Here is a 14283-nt window from a genome sequence, read left to right on the forward strand (position 1 = left end):
CATTCTGCGCTTTCCTTCCGCTGTGTCAGATTTTCAGAAATTTTTGCTACAACATTTAAGGCTGATACTTTATTGAATCGTACATTTTCGTAGCTTTTAACTTATTTAAGACATTTTTAGCACACATTTTTGCAAAATGTAGATGAGTTGAAATGAAAACAATAGCAGTTTGATTACGGAGGATCCGTTGGAATAGGTCCATAGTGGTTAGCTAAATAGTCTATACAGAGCAGTCCACCATTGATCCTAAATAGCAGTCACCGGTTATTACAGTTGCTAGTTCGGTAAAAAGTACCTTCCCTTTTTAAGCTTCAGCAGGATGTTTTTTCTATTCCCCATTTCTAGATGAGATAAAAGCAGTTTATCCAATCACTGATGTAACGAAAAAATGCTTTAGTTAGATTGAAAAAATATAGAGATTTTGTCAAAATCGTAATTGCATTTACAAATATAACATTTCAAAATGCTAATCAAATTCTAACATAATTGGCTACAGTACCTTTTATACATTAATTATTTCTCTCTTTTAGGTCATCTTAAACATAATGAATTACTTGAGTTAATCTGCCCTTAAACAGTAGTTTGGGCTGCCTCATTATCACTTGGAGCAATCTTGTTTCTAATGTTGATCTGATCCTTGGAGCTAAGGGTTCACCCAATTACATAAATTAGATTGTGGGAATCAGCTACTCCTGCCATGTCCATAAGATAACTGTAATATCTATGGTAAAATCTCTGTTATCAATACCCTAACCCTTTGCAACACGATAGAAGGGTGCGCGTTGGAAGAGGGGTAGTCTTATACGGCGAGTACAGCACAAAAGAAAAGTAAGGGGGTCGTCTTATAGGCCCAGTCGTCTTATACGCTGTAAAATACGGTACAATATTAGCAAATCAGACTTGCTACAAATGGTCAGTGTGCCAGCTTCATATTATGACACAACAGGGGAAGGCCTGCTTAGGGTTTGAAGTGAGCAGGACTCTGGCGCTCTAGAAGTGCAGGAATTAGTGGGGAGTGATAGAATTCTACAATTTTAGGACGATGCAACCAGTATAGAGGAATACCCCAAACCTCTTAAAGAACCAAAGAAGGGAAACGTTGGCCCTGGAGAAACGTATAGCAAGTACTGGGCACACGTACAATAAAACAGTATTGATATTGGGAGAGTTACAACAAAGTAAGTCGACACCGGTGGTGTGATAAACACGTCGTTTTATGTTGATCTTGTGTTCGGAACATACAACGCCAGCCGACACGTGTTTCGTCAAACAGGGTGATACCTGTGACTCATCAGGGCTGTGAAAATATATCATGGCATTAGAAAACAGTAAATATACACAAGCACGAAAAGGGTCATGTTATACTGGTAAGGGAGATGTCCCCAAGGGAGGACATGTGGATGCATAACACCTCAACAACGCGCGGATGACCCAACAAACAAAGTAAATCCCAAGTGAAAGTGCAATGATGACTGGCTTGGGAGAAAAACAAAGCACCCCCATGATGATGCAGCATACGTATAAGTGGAAAAAAAACACTCGGTAATTAGATTCCCGACACTATCTGGACATAATCATCATAAAAAAGAGACCATGCAAGTTAGGGCTCGGGTAGGAGAGCTCAAAGTCTGCCTCTCGCTGAGGTACTAGATATGAGTCGCCAATGATGTGGGTGAAAAAAACTTTAAGAAAAGTGATTGTAGGTGAGACAGTAATATGATAGTGTGGCATTGTGGCAAATGGTCAAGGTCAAAAATTGGAAATAGGCAGTGAAAGGCATGATAAACAGGTACATTGTTTAAACTCAGAGCAGACATATACAAGGAGATAAGAAAAGTTATTTCTAGTTAGAGTATAGTCGGCAAACTGTAAAATGTAAGGCTAATAATTAAGATCCGGCGTACGTCACAACAGTGGGCTAACATGTTACAAATGCTTAACAGCAGCGTGTCTAACTAAAACATGATCCCGTGGAAACGGCATTAAAAAGGAAGGCACCCGATGCAGCATTGGGAGTGTCTGTGCGTGTTGGCGGCAATGTCACAAGATAAAGTTTGGATGCGGTGAGGGATGTAATAAATAAAATGAAGGAGGCAGAACGTTACCTGCACAATGCGTGAGGAGTAATGCTATGGAAAGATAAAAAAACACTTAAGGGTCGGCGAGTCAGTAAGGGGCCGGCAAAGCATTACAACATGTGGGACACAATGAAGGTGGAGAAGGAAGTGCCACGGTGGAACTCACCAGAAAACCAGTGATATTTCTAACCCAGTCGACGGGTAGCTCATGGGCCGTAGGTACGGTATTAAGGATAAAGGAGAAGAACACAGGTGGGTGCGTCTAAGTAGCAGAGACTTGTGGGTAAAAAGAGTGGGGGATGTAAGTTCATGATTTATGAACTGTTTGCGGTCAAGAGTACAAAGCCGCAACATGGAGGGGGCGGTGGTTGCTTACATAAGGTTGTCATGGATCTGGGGCACAAATGGAGCCCTCTCAGTAGACTCGATAGTCTACTGGGGTCGCTATATTGACGACTGCCTACTCTCGTCCGGGTCACATTCTGAACTAGAAGCCTTCTGCAATCACCTCAACACCAATGACATGGACATGGAGTTCACCTGTACCTACAGTACACATAAAATCACCTTCCTTGATCTGGAACTACATGTCATGAATGGCATCCTTCAAACTAGACTATTCCGGAAAGAGACATCATGTAACGCCATACTACGGGCGGACAGCTCGAACCCCAAACATCAAATTGACACAATCCCGTACGGGGAACTAATCAGAGTTCGCAGGAACTGCAGTGACAATACAGAATTTAACAAGTGTGTCGATGATATGAAGAACAGGTTCCACAAACGTGGCTATAACCGCAGAGTTATCAATAAACCGGTCAAAAGAATCGGATCACTAGACCGCAAGAGCACACTACAACCCAAAAACCAACCAGTCCCCACTGCCCCCCAAACAAGACTTATCATTGACTACAACAATCTCAGCCCAGTAGTAAAAAAACTGGGACATCCTATTAGCAGACAAGACCCTGTCCTCCAACATCAGCTCTAGACCCCTCATTACCTATAGACGGGGTAAAACCTTACATGCCAGGTTGAGCCCCACTGTGCCCACCGCTACCAACAACACAACCTGGCTGACTCCACACACCAAGGGATTCCACAAATGTGGTTGTTGTGGCGTGTGCAAATGGGCAAGGAAAGGCACCAAATATTTTCATGGCCACCACAAACAAAGATATGTGATCAATGTCAACATAAACTGCAACACGAAATTTGTTGTATACGTCTTGGAATGCGCATGCCACAGCCAATATGTGGGCAGTACAATCAGTACACTTAAAGATCGCATTAGTGAGCATGCCAGAGCAATGCACCAACAAGATCCTCGCTACCCCATGGCCCTCCATATATCCACATGCACCAGCCAGGGCACACACAAAAGATTGGAAATCTATGGAATTGACATTGCCAAACCCAATGTGAGGGGAGGCAATCGAGAACTCTGACTCAGACACCTAGAGGCCACCTGGATAATGCGTCTCCATACTGTGAAGTATGGCCAAAACATTGACCACGAGCTCCAATACTTTCTAGACCCTTGAATTGATTCACACCACCTATATGTAATGTCCAGCTTAAGGTGGTTGTTTTTACTGCACTCTCCTACCGTATTACCATAGACATACTACCAGTTAGACTAGGCCTGTGTATTTTCTCCTTGCGTAACTTGTCACTTTGAATATGTCTTAAGTTTGTCAATATGTACTCTCACTGTTCTGCCAAAGAGGATTAGCAGTGCTTTTGAGCCACATGAAATAGCATATACTATGTCCTGTAAAAACAGACTCGCAATGCGTACTGTTATCCGTGCAGGAGAGAATTAGAAATGTACACTTGTTTTGGATTATTTCAGATACTTGGTCCTGCAAGGTCCTGCAACACATGCTGTGAATCCCCTTGCTCGAGTGCTTTTTTTAAAATTACCTCATGATAATGCAAATGATGTCTTCGCGCATATGCACCGATAGACAACTTACTTATTGGATAAATATGATTTGTGCTTAAACGACTTTATGCCAATGTAAATTGATGTGCAAGTGCTCATGCATTAATAGATAATCAACTCTCTGTACAAATATGATCCCGTGGCTTTCCTCATCACCGGCCCCCAACCAACACACGTCACGCAATGGAGGTTAGCATTCTAGCAGTAGTGCTCAAGCTCTCGTCCTCACTTCCGGTTTCCGCCCCTATGCGCATGCATGTCTGACTGTTTTGAGCACTAATACACCATTCAAATGGCTCCTCTGCCCTAACGCACGGGATGAGCACCGCCGAGACCTGACAACCTTAGGTAAGCAACCACCGCCCCCTCCATGTTGCGGCTTTGTACTCTTGAACGCAAACAGTTCATAAACCATGAACTTATATCCCCCACTCCTTTTACCCACAGGTCTCTGCTACACAGACGCACCCGCCTGGGTCCTTCTCCTTTATCCTTAATACCGTACCTACGGCCCATGAACTACCCGTCGACCGGGTTGGAAATATCACCGGTTTTCTGGTGAGTTCCACTGTGACACTTCCTTCTACACCTTCATTGTGTCCCACATGTTGTAATACTTTGCCGGCCCCTTACTGACTCGCCGACCCTTCAGTGTTTTTTTACCTTTCCACGCATTACTCCTCACGCCTTGTGCAGGTAACGTTCTGCCTCCTTCATTTTATTTATTACATCCCTCACCGCATCCAAACTTTATCTTGTGACATTGCCGCCAACACGCACAGACGCTCACAACGCTGCATCGGGTGCCTTCCTTTTTAATGCCGTTTCCACGGGATCATGTTTTAGTTAGACACGCTGCTGTTAAGCATTTGTAACATATTAGCCCACTGTTGTGACGTACGCCGGATCTTGATTATTAGCCTTACATTTTACAGTTTGCCGACTATACTCGCACTAGAAATAACGTTTCTTATCTCCTTGTATATGTCTGCTCCGTGATTTTAAACAATGAACCTGTTTATCATGCCATTCACTGCCTATTTCCAATTTTTGACCTTGACCATTTGCCACAATGCCAAACTATCGTATTACTGTCACACCATCAATCACTTTTCCTAAAGTTTTTTTTCTCCCACATTATTGGCGATTCGTATCTAGTACCTCAGCAAGAGGCAGACTTTGAGCTCCCCTACCCAAGCCCTAACTTGCATGGTCTCTTTTTTATGATGATTATGTCCAGATAGTGTCGGGAATCTAATTACCAAGTGTTTTTTTCCACTTATACGTATGCTGCATCATCATGGGGGTGCTTTGTTTTTCTCCCAAGCCCCTCATTGCACTTTCACTTGGGATTTACTTTGTTTGTTGGGTCATCCACGTGTTGTTGAGGTGTTCTGAATCCACATATCCTCCCTTGGGGACATCTCACTTACCAGTATAACATGATAGTTTTCATGCTTGTGTATATTTACTGTTTTCTAATGCCATGATATAATTTCATAGCCCTGATGAGTCACAGGTATCAGCCTGTTTGACAAAACACGTGTCGGCTGGGGTTGTATGTTCTGAAGAAAAGATCAACAGGGCTTTGCCTTATTTTGCACATTAGCAATTCAGTAATCTTTAGTGATGGTTCATGTTTTAATTACACATTCATATTGAGTGTTTTATATACAGGATCATTTTTAGGTTATGATGCTGACATGTCTTTGCAACACTTACATTCCTTTCACCTACTCTCAGACACCACTCACTCTGCACACTGACCCACCATTTACTCCACACTGTCTCCCTGACATTTTGCTGGCAGGTAGATTCAGTTCATCCACCACTCACACAGTTCTAATGCTGAATTCAGACACCATTAATGACCATGAATTGAAGCACGTTCACCCTGCACTCTGTCTTATCAACCTTCATTCATTTACCACTCACCCTGCAGCCACACCTTTATCCCAGCAAAAGTGTACAGAAATGCATACTTCTGAATGTTTGTGTTTGCATGCCTTTCAAAACATGCACAAGGGTGAATCAATGTGGTACATTTGCACAATAGTTTCTCCTGAAAAAAGTGTATGCAAGTTATATACATACTCCTTTCACGATTCAAAGTGCCCACAGTAAGTCTGCAAACCTGCCAAGCAAATGCATGATAAACTGTATAAAAGTTAGTCACTCTGGACTTAAGCAGGTAGGACCACTTTTGTTCTGGCCAGTCCTACAAATGCTTCTGACCACCCAAGAGAGAAAGAACACAATTTAACGTCCACTTCTTCAACCACTCTTCGCCCATGCAAAATCTATTGGCTTTGTCAATGTTTCTTTTTACATATCGCACAGCACTTGATCTGCTGTACAACATGGCTTACACCTTTTTAAAAAGAGGTATGACGGCGACGCCTTTTAACTCATCTTCTCGTAGTTTCTCCAATTCCCCTTTTCACCCCTTAAATCACAACCGCACTAAAACATGAATTTCACATTTTTAGATGCGAGAACGTTTTGGTCTGCATTTCATTTTAGTTCAATTCTCTGTCCTTCACCTTATCTCCTCATGTTGACCTTACTGAATGCATATATTTACTGTATATTGTACATTAAAGTCATAAACTTCGAAAAACTTTATTGATGACTGTGAATAATTATTCTATTCTCCCTCTGTTTGTACGCCTTCACTCTATACTAGTTAACCACTTCACAGACAGTGTAGATATTTCATTAGGACTGAATATGATTTGCATGCTTTTTGGCTGTATGTTTTTATTTATATTTCAACAACAGGAGAGGCAGGGCTCAGAGTCACTCCTCTTCCCCTCAATTCTGCTAGTAAACAACAAAAGAGTGACCAATGGCACAAAATAAATGGTGAATAATAAATACTCAGCATTGCAGCCAATAATAACTATATAAACCAAAACAAGGGTGCAGAGTGTATGAGCAGTGGGATAAACCTTTTATTAAAAAGGAACCCTCACTCACCAACATGGTTGGTGACACGCTTCATCATTGGGTTCCACCAAGGAGACCGAATGTCTCCTTGGTGTGCTGCCACGCCTGATTTACAGCGGAGCTGGTTATTGTATTCTTGTTGGACGTGTCAAGTGGTGCCAGAAATAGTGAATAGGTGAATATTAAAAGGTAGTGAGCTGGTCCCAACACCAACTTTACTATAGGGCCAGCCAACTATCGTTAAAACATAAGTGAGTCGGACACCAGTGGTTATTAATTTAAACCATATGTGTCCTTAGAAAGTGATAAAAATGGTTGACATGTTTCTGCTTTGGTGCTTAAATCAGCAAAGCATTCATCAGGACCAGGTGGAACCCCCAGCCGGAATACGTGCGCTGAGGCGTACCGTAACCTTGGGGGTGTGCGTTTATTTTGGTAAAACTCACGGTTCTACCTCTCTAGGCACTCCCGGTATTTCCAAGGACCCCAGCTTAAGAAAGTCAAGGATTCAGACTTCCTGTGCTCGGCGGCAGGGGTTATCTTCACGCCGAGGGATATTATCTCCTCCGCGACTCCCCACAGGCAACCTATTTCGCTCACTTCCGTGGCCTGAATGGTATGTTTTTATTGTCAGCACACATTTCAAGCATGCTTGCAGCCTGCTTATTTTCTTTTTTGTCCTCCGCACTATACATAATTTCACCGCTTTATATTACTACAAGTTACTGTACAATATATTGCCTTTCTCAATAAATAAGCCATGGCAATTCTATGGAGTTTCTGGAACTTATATGGCATTACTGTTCATCATGCCAAAACTCTGTATTAGAACTCTATATGATATTCTATAAGAAAAAGAGGTGCTGTCATTGACAACTGTGTCACCACGTTTGTCACATTATATTTAATTCATTTGCACACTGCCTTACACAGTAGAACTAATTACTAGATTTGTATTGTTCAGATTTCTCAAATAAAATTCAGCTTTTTGCTGATGGTTCATGCTTTAGGTGAGTCTCATAAGTCATTTCAATTTTTCTTTCCTAATCTAGACACTCTTCTTTACCACAGCATTCCATAGGTTTCTTCTCGCCTTTCCTCATTCACTGTCCTTCTGTTCTTGAGTCACTAACCACAATGTTTCAATTACTGTTTCACCTTTCTCTCAAACATCTTCCTCTCTAATGTAAAACTTCCATAAATTCACCTCTTTCTCACTTCCCTTGGAGAGAAGCCCCCAGACCAGACTTTTGTTTTCTCTCATCTTCATTTGCCGTCATTCATCTGGATAGGTTTGACTCCAAGTGACTCTCAGTGCAGCATCAGTGTTTCCAGTGGAGTCTTCTCTGATCACCTCCTCTCTCTATACAAGGGGTCTTTATTTTTGTGATTGTATTCGGAGACATCCGTGGTCAGACCCTGCTACGCCACCTGTCATTATTCAGTCAGTTTCTTCAAAGATTGTATCACTAAGCAGCAAAACATCAGTCCCACAAGGCCTATTATTGGTATATTTACCTCCAGGACTGCACAGCAATACCCTTCATACCTTCAGCCTTTGCAGGAATACACGGGTACAGCTATCTTCTACTTCACACCTCAAGACCAAACTGAAACATCAAGCACATCCCATATTGGAGTGATTGTGGGGCAATCTTATGTGTGATACCCTGCATAGCACCTATGTTTAATATCCCTTATGTTCCCTATGCTGTCCTTCATTTCCCCCTCCCCAATCCAGTATTTAACCCCATGCTACGTCCTGCTTTCACTACTTTTCCCCTCTATGTTCATATGCCACAGCAGGCTCTTGCTTAACAGTTTGCACCATTTGTAAACTTTCCTGAAGTTCTTTCACCTAACCTGATATTCCCAAACACTCTTTTTGGAATCACTGGTGCGTAAATAATGGACCCTGTTCAGAAAGAAATTGGAGAAGTGTGGATAGAGATAAACATATCTGCATCTATATATTTGACTTGTTTTCAATTCACAAACATTCCCTGCAGCACACCTGGAAAGCTGTGCCCAGAAGGTAATGCGACATCACCTATGGGCTCCAAAGTCCTCTAAAGCGAAGTCTACATTTCATAACATTCTGCATAAGGGGGAAGCGTCCCCTGTGCCATCACACACTTTTGCCTGCGAAGAAATCCCATTCCCTTCACCTGCACCAAATTTGGGGATGTTCCATCCCCCTTCCCATCACAGAAGGAGAATTAAAGTAGACTTTACTGGAATACTTTTCTGACCACTTCCAAGGTGAGAAAAGGTCAGATGATAGTTTGAGAATGGTCAGAAAGGTAGGTGTTTGTAGACGTTTCTAAACTTGTAACTAGGACTTCGGATGCCCTCTTTCATCTCTGTGTTTAATTAAATATATTACTTAATGCAGCCCTAAATAATCTTCTACAAATAGCCAACTATTGCATGCTGTTCTCATCATTCAAAGATTTAGGTTTTGTTCATTCCAAGATATAACAAGTGGCTGTGCATGAAGAGTTTTACACTGGGACCCTACTGTGATTTGTGTTGCCAGTGCACATATAGCGTCTAACTCACTGTGCTCTTTTTTATTTCAATATTCCCTCATAGCGCCTGAATCCAGTCTCACATGAAGCTCCTGCTCTTCTCTTGGCATCAGAAGGATTGTGGCCCCTGCCTCCTGCTCCACCACTGCAACAAGAGTCTCCTTCCTTAGTTTGTAGCAATGGCTCTCTTGGGATATTGAGGCCGGATCTATTTTACTCGCCGCTTGCACTGCTTCATTCTGTAGGGATAATGATTAATTTAATATCAAATATTATCCTTTGGTTTACTGTATCAAACATATAGCAAACCTTCAGTGATAATTATTGTCTTATGCAAACATTCACTTGTGTTGAAATGTCATAAAATCCATACAATCATTATTATACATTGTTATTTTTTAACATCAAGAACGTTTGTCTTTCTAATGACTCCTCGATCTACTACAGTGTCTTGTTTCTCTCTGACTTTATTACTTAGTGTAGAAGCCACGCCTTTGAGGAGGTGTTCACAATGTGGTAAACAAGGATGAATATTGCAATGCATCATAAATAAAGCTCTTAAAAGATTACAATTCGTTTGCCTTTAGTTCATGAAATCCATTGCATTGCATCCTTTGATTAAGTAAAATATTATGTTTACATGAACTCTATGCACTGTAATGTATAATAACCTTGGGCCATTTGTAGTAAAGAATGTTCACTTCCCAAAGCCTGTGCTGTGTAAACTAGCAGGCTCTATGAATAGAAAACCCAGATTGTAATGTACTAAACTTTGTGGCACTGGGCAGCACAGCAAGTCTTTTTGCTGCTTCCCTGTGTCAAAATGAAAGAGCAGAAATGCACTAATGCTTTGATATATGGCCATTCCTGTGCCTTTAAGCCAGCACTGGTGCATAATGTTGTGCCTAGCACCAATGCAGGCATCCTCACACCATGGTGGAAACGTGTCTTTGTTGTTATCAGGATTGCTTTTGTGTAGGAAGGGACACCTTCCTGCACAGAAACAATCAATGTATGTGTTTTCCTCATTCTATGTGTGCTGCAGAATGCAGCACACATGAAAAGAGGAAAAACGAGGAGAAATGTAAACATTCTCCTCACTGCACCTGCACTGGGAAAAGCGTTTATGTGATTTCATAAATCCTGGGGCGCATCAAAATCCATGAATGTTGTGGGGTAACACCCATCACAATGCCCATGGAACACCTCCTTGATGCACAGTAAGGCATGAGGCCACGCAAATCCACACAGGCAGGCATTGAGTCACCACATAGATGTGATTGAGAGGCCTGTGCCACAGGGGCGTAAAAATAAGTGACACTCCGTCATCACAGGCCTCTTGCAAATAACCCCCTTTGCATTAACAATTTGGGAGGGGTGTGACCAACAAGATGCCCAATTGGACGTCCTGCGCTAGTGCTCCTGACCGGGTGTTGCAGTTTATGAAACCCAGATACAGCTGATTTTTCCAGTTGGACCCCAGGTGCTTCCATCTGCACCAAACAAGTGAGGAGTTGATGGGCCAGCAAGAGTTGAGTTAGCCCCGCTGCCTAGAAGGCTATGGGGAGCGGAGGGCACCCATAGGAAATGGAGAGGAGTGGTGCCTGGAGATGTGGGAGCAGATCAAAGAACAGAAGTCACTTTGCACGTGACCAGGGCAGCTCTACCAGAGTTGGCCAAGACAGAGCAGTAGATCCTGGGGAGGCGGTACTGCCCGTACATGGTTGGATTGGACCGCTCTACATGGACGGCTGCCTGAAGTGACAGACCGTCCTATGCAGCGACAAAGCACAGTGCCTGGATCCACTGGGCCTGATGACAGAGTTGATTGGTGCCTGGCATTGCTGTAGCTGATTAAAGGATGGGGTGGCTTTGCAGGAGACCTACGGAGCACTGTTGCTTTGGCCTGGAACGGAGTGATGACCGCTGCCACGGAGTCCAGGTGAGGTGACGGTAGGACTGTGCTCTTATCCTGGGCCTTGTGGTGGGGGGGATTTCTGGAGAGATGGGTGGTCGGCCACAGTGGCATAGCATGGTGCCTGGAGGTGCTGTGCCTGACCTAGTGGCCACTCGAAACTGTTGCCTAGAGAGGTCCACAGTACTGATCTGACTGGGGGTCTGCATCACCAGCCTGGGTCGTTGTCCTGTGATCCAGGGGCAAGATTGCTGCTGGAGGCAGGCCCATTGGGGCTTCAATAAAAATAAATATAACCTCCCTATTTAAGAAATGCCCACAGGAGTGGAAGGACCGTGGGGAGATTGTTGTCATTGACCAGATACCTTGGGCATAGTGGGGTGGCTGCCGCACACAACTACGCAGGGGCTACAGTGGTGCCTCTACCCCATCAGACCACGAGGCAGTGGTGCGGTCGCTGAGTGAAATCTGAGGGGCGCAGTGGAGGAGCTTGGGGAGTATCTTCCCCGTGTTGGTGTGGTAAATAAATAAATAATACCCTATTTTTGACTAGACTTATAGCATAACAGATAGCTCAATAAATAAGAGTCAAGATTCGAGGTAGTAGGAGTTTCTGCAGGTTTAATTACAGCATAAGGACAGGATCAGGACAACCTGCATAGGAACAGAATGACAGGGCCCAGCAGGACAACTGGGGCCCAGCAGCTGCCGGGGCTGGGTCTGGGATGAGCGCGCTAACATTCAATAACAAAACATTGATTTATATACCTAGCGCAAACACATAGCATTACATTGCAGTGGGCGTAACAGTAGGTGGAGTAGAAGGCGTGACGCGTAGCAGTCGCGAGAGATAACAGTAAAAAGAGGTGTAACTGGGCGTATACATAGACATGTGGTGCAAACGTAACAGAATATGTCATGAATGGGCGGAAACTTTGGAGGGGGCTACCTAAGGAGCCGGGATCTCTAACCTAATGATGCGCGAAAACTGGCAATGACGTGTTACTAGGAGAAGCTGGGGGCTACGAACTCTGTGCTAGGAGCAGAGACTAAAGTCTGAAGGGTCGGAGCGACATGTACCTAAACCCTATCTGGTATCTGATGTTTAGGGAACATGTTGATATAAACTAGAAGTCATGAGGGGAAAAGCTAACTTGATTCTAAGACTGGACCATGCATTATTCTACATGTAGTGCGTGATGAAGAATACTAAATGACCATTAAATACAGTATTTCTCTAACATGGAGACGAGAAGGCTAGACAATGACGGAAACTATTGATGCAGTTCAGTAGCTTAGGAATGCAGAGGAGGAGGACTGAACTGATAGCTGGACCTATAACATACTTTTGGCAGACTCAGAGGCAGAGCCGGGGTGCACCGGGCACTGCAAGGCAGGAAGTGAGTGAAGGGTCGAGGATACAGGTGGGGGCTGTATCGCTCCTCAGCGAGGCTTTCAGGAGACAGGAGCTGAATCTGTGGTCCGGGCCCTTTTGAGGCCTGGAAACGAGGACTTTATAATTGAATAACGTGCACACTGAGAAACGTGGCAACATTACTTACATAGGCCTGATATTCGTAGTATTCACGAGGACTGGAAAATGACATACCAGAGGTGGACACAACTGTAATTGCGTCTTTAATCAGAAATGGGGAATAACATATGCATATTGGTCATGCACACATAACATATGATGGATGAGGCGTAGGGACACAGAACATGGCAAAATTTACTTTTCCACATTCCCTCCTTGTCACTACGTTTCCATCAGGAAACATCAATATTCATGATACCATCTATCATTTCATACAGTACCATTTGCTCGTCTCGAATTGTCTTGGAGCGGGATTTAGAACGGGGCTTGGGACTAGGAATACAAGAGGTAGCACACATGCTGCAAATCGCAGGGCCACATTGTATACAGAGGCAGCAGCTAAATATGATCGCTACTGCAATACCTAAAAAGGACAGGACTTTCCATCCCCATACGGAAATTATATTCCAGAACCAACCGGACCATGTCCAGGTGCCTGGATCTTGGTGTAACAGATGGGCAATCTTATGGAGTCTGGTTATAGCTGAATAAACAGACGGCGCGTTATTTGGAATAAAAATGCAACAACTGGATCCGAGGACTCTACAGGCCCCGCCCCTATCGGCCAGTATGACGTCAAGGACGAGACGATTCTGTAAAACGACAATTCTCATAAAGGATTGTTCTTCGGTTAAGTTACCTAGAGCGGAGGCAGTCTCATCTACTACTGCTTCAAGGGTTCTTGTTAACCTACGGATTAGCTTACTATTTACAACTGTGCCTAAATAAGGGAAAACACCTTTATCAATATCAATGAATTGCTCTGCGGCGGTTTCAGTATAATCGATAATCGGGAGATTTCTCTTGTGTCTAGTGTGTACTAAGAAGGAATTCCTATGATAGTCAGGTGGGGCTAGGAAAACAGGTGGCAGTAGGAAAGCAATGTAACAGGTTCCCTCCCAATCGAGGGGCAGACGGACATATGCAGTTTGACCACAAATAAAATAAGAATGACGTGAAGCTTTGAAAATAGATTTCCCACTGTCACTATACTGGATAACAGTAGTACATTCACTATGACCTATGTGTACAGAACCATAACTACGGACACATAATTCGCCTTTAACTGGTAGTACTGAAATAGCGGGTGAGTCTGGAGTAGTATCAGACTGAACATTCAGGACCATGAAATTCGACGAATAATTACCTAAATTATATACTTCATTTTCTAGATCTAAACCTGTTCTGTGGGGGAGACCTTGCTTGTCTGGAAAACATGTACTGTTAAGAAAAGACATATCTGTTGAGGATGACGTTAACGTGGA

At 43.3% G+C, this 14283-nt stretch overlaps 1 long non-coding RNA gene across 1 annotated transcript in view; it reads left to right on the top strand.

Moving 5' to 3' along the window:
- Nucleotides 1–9632, top strand: part of LOC144762041 (uncharacterized) — a 43240-nt gene extending 33608 nt beyond the window's left edge. The window contains exon 3 of the long non-coding RNA XR_013596018.1: nucleotides 9574–9632. This is a non-coding gene — a long non-coding RNA (uncharacterized LOC144762041). The remainder of the gene's footprint in view (nucleotides 1–9573) is intronic.
- The last annotated feature ends 4651 nt before the right edge of the window (nucleotides 9633–14283 follow it).

The sequence above is a fragment of the Lissotriton helveticus genome, chromosome 6, assembly GCF_964261635.1.
Source record: "Lissotriton helveticus chromosome 6, aLisHel1.1, whole genome shotgun sequence".
Lineage (NCBI taxonomy): Eukaryota > Metazoa > Chordata > Amphibia > Caudata > Salamandridae > Lissotriton > Lissotriton helveticus.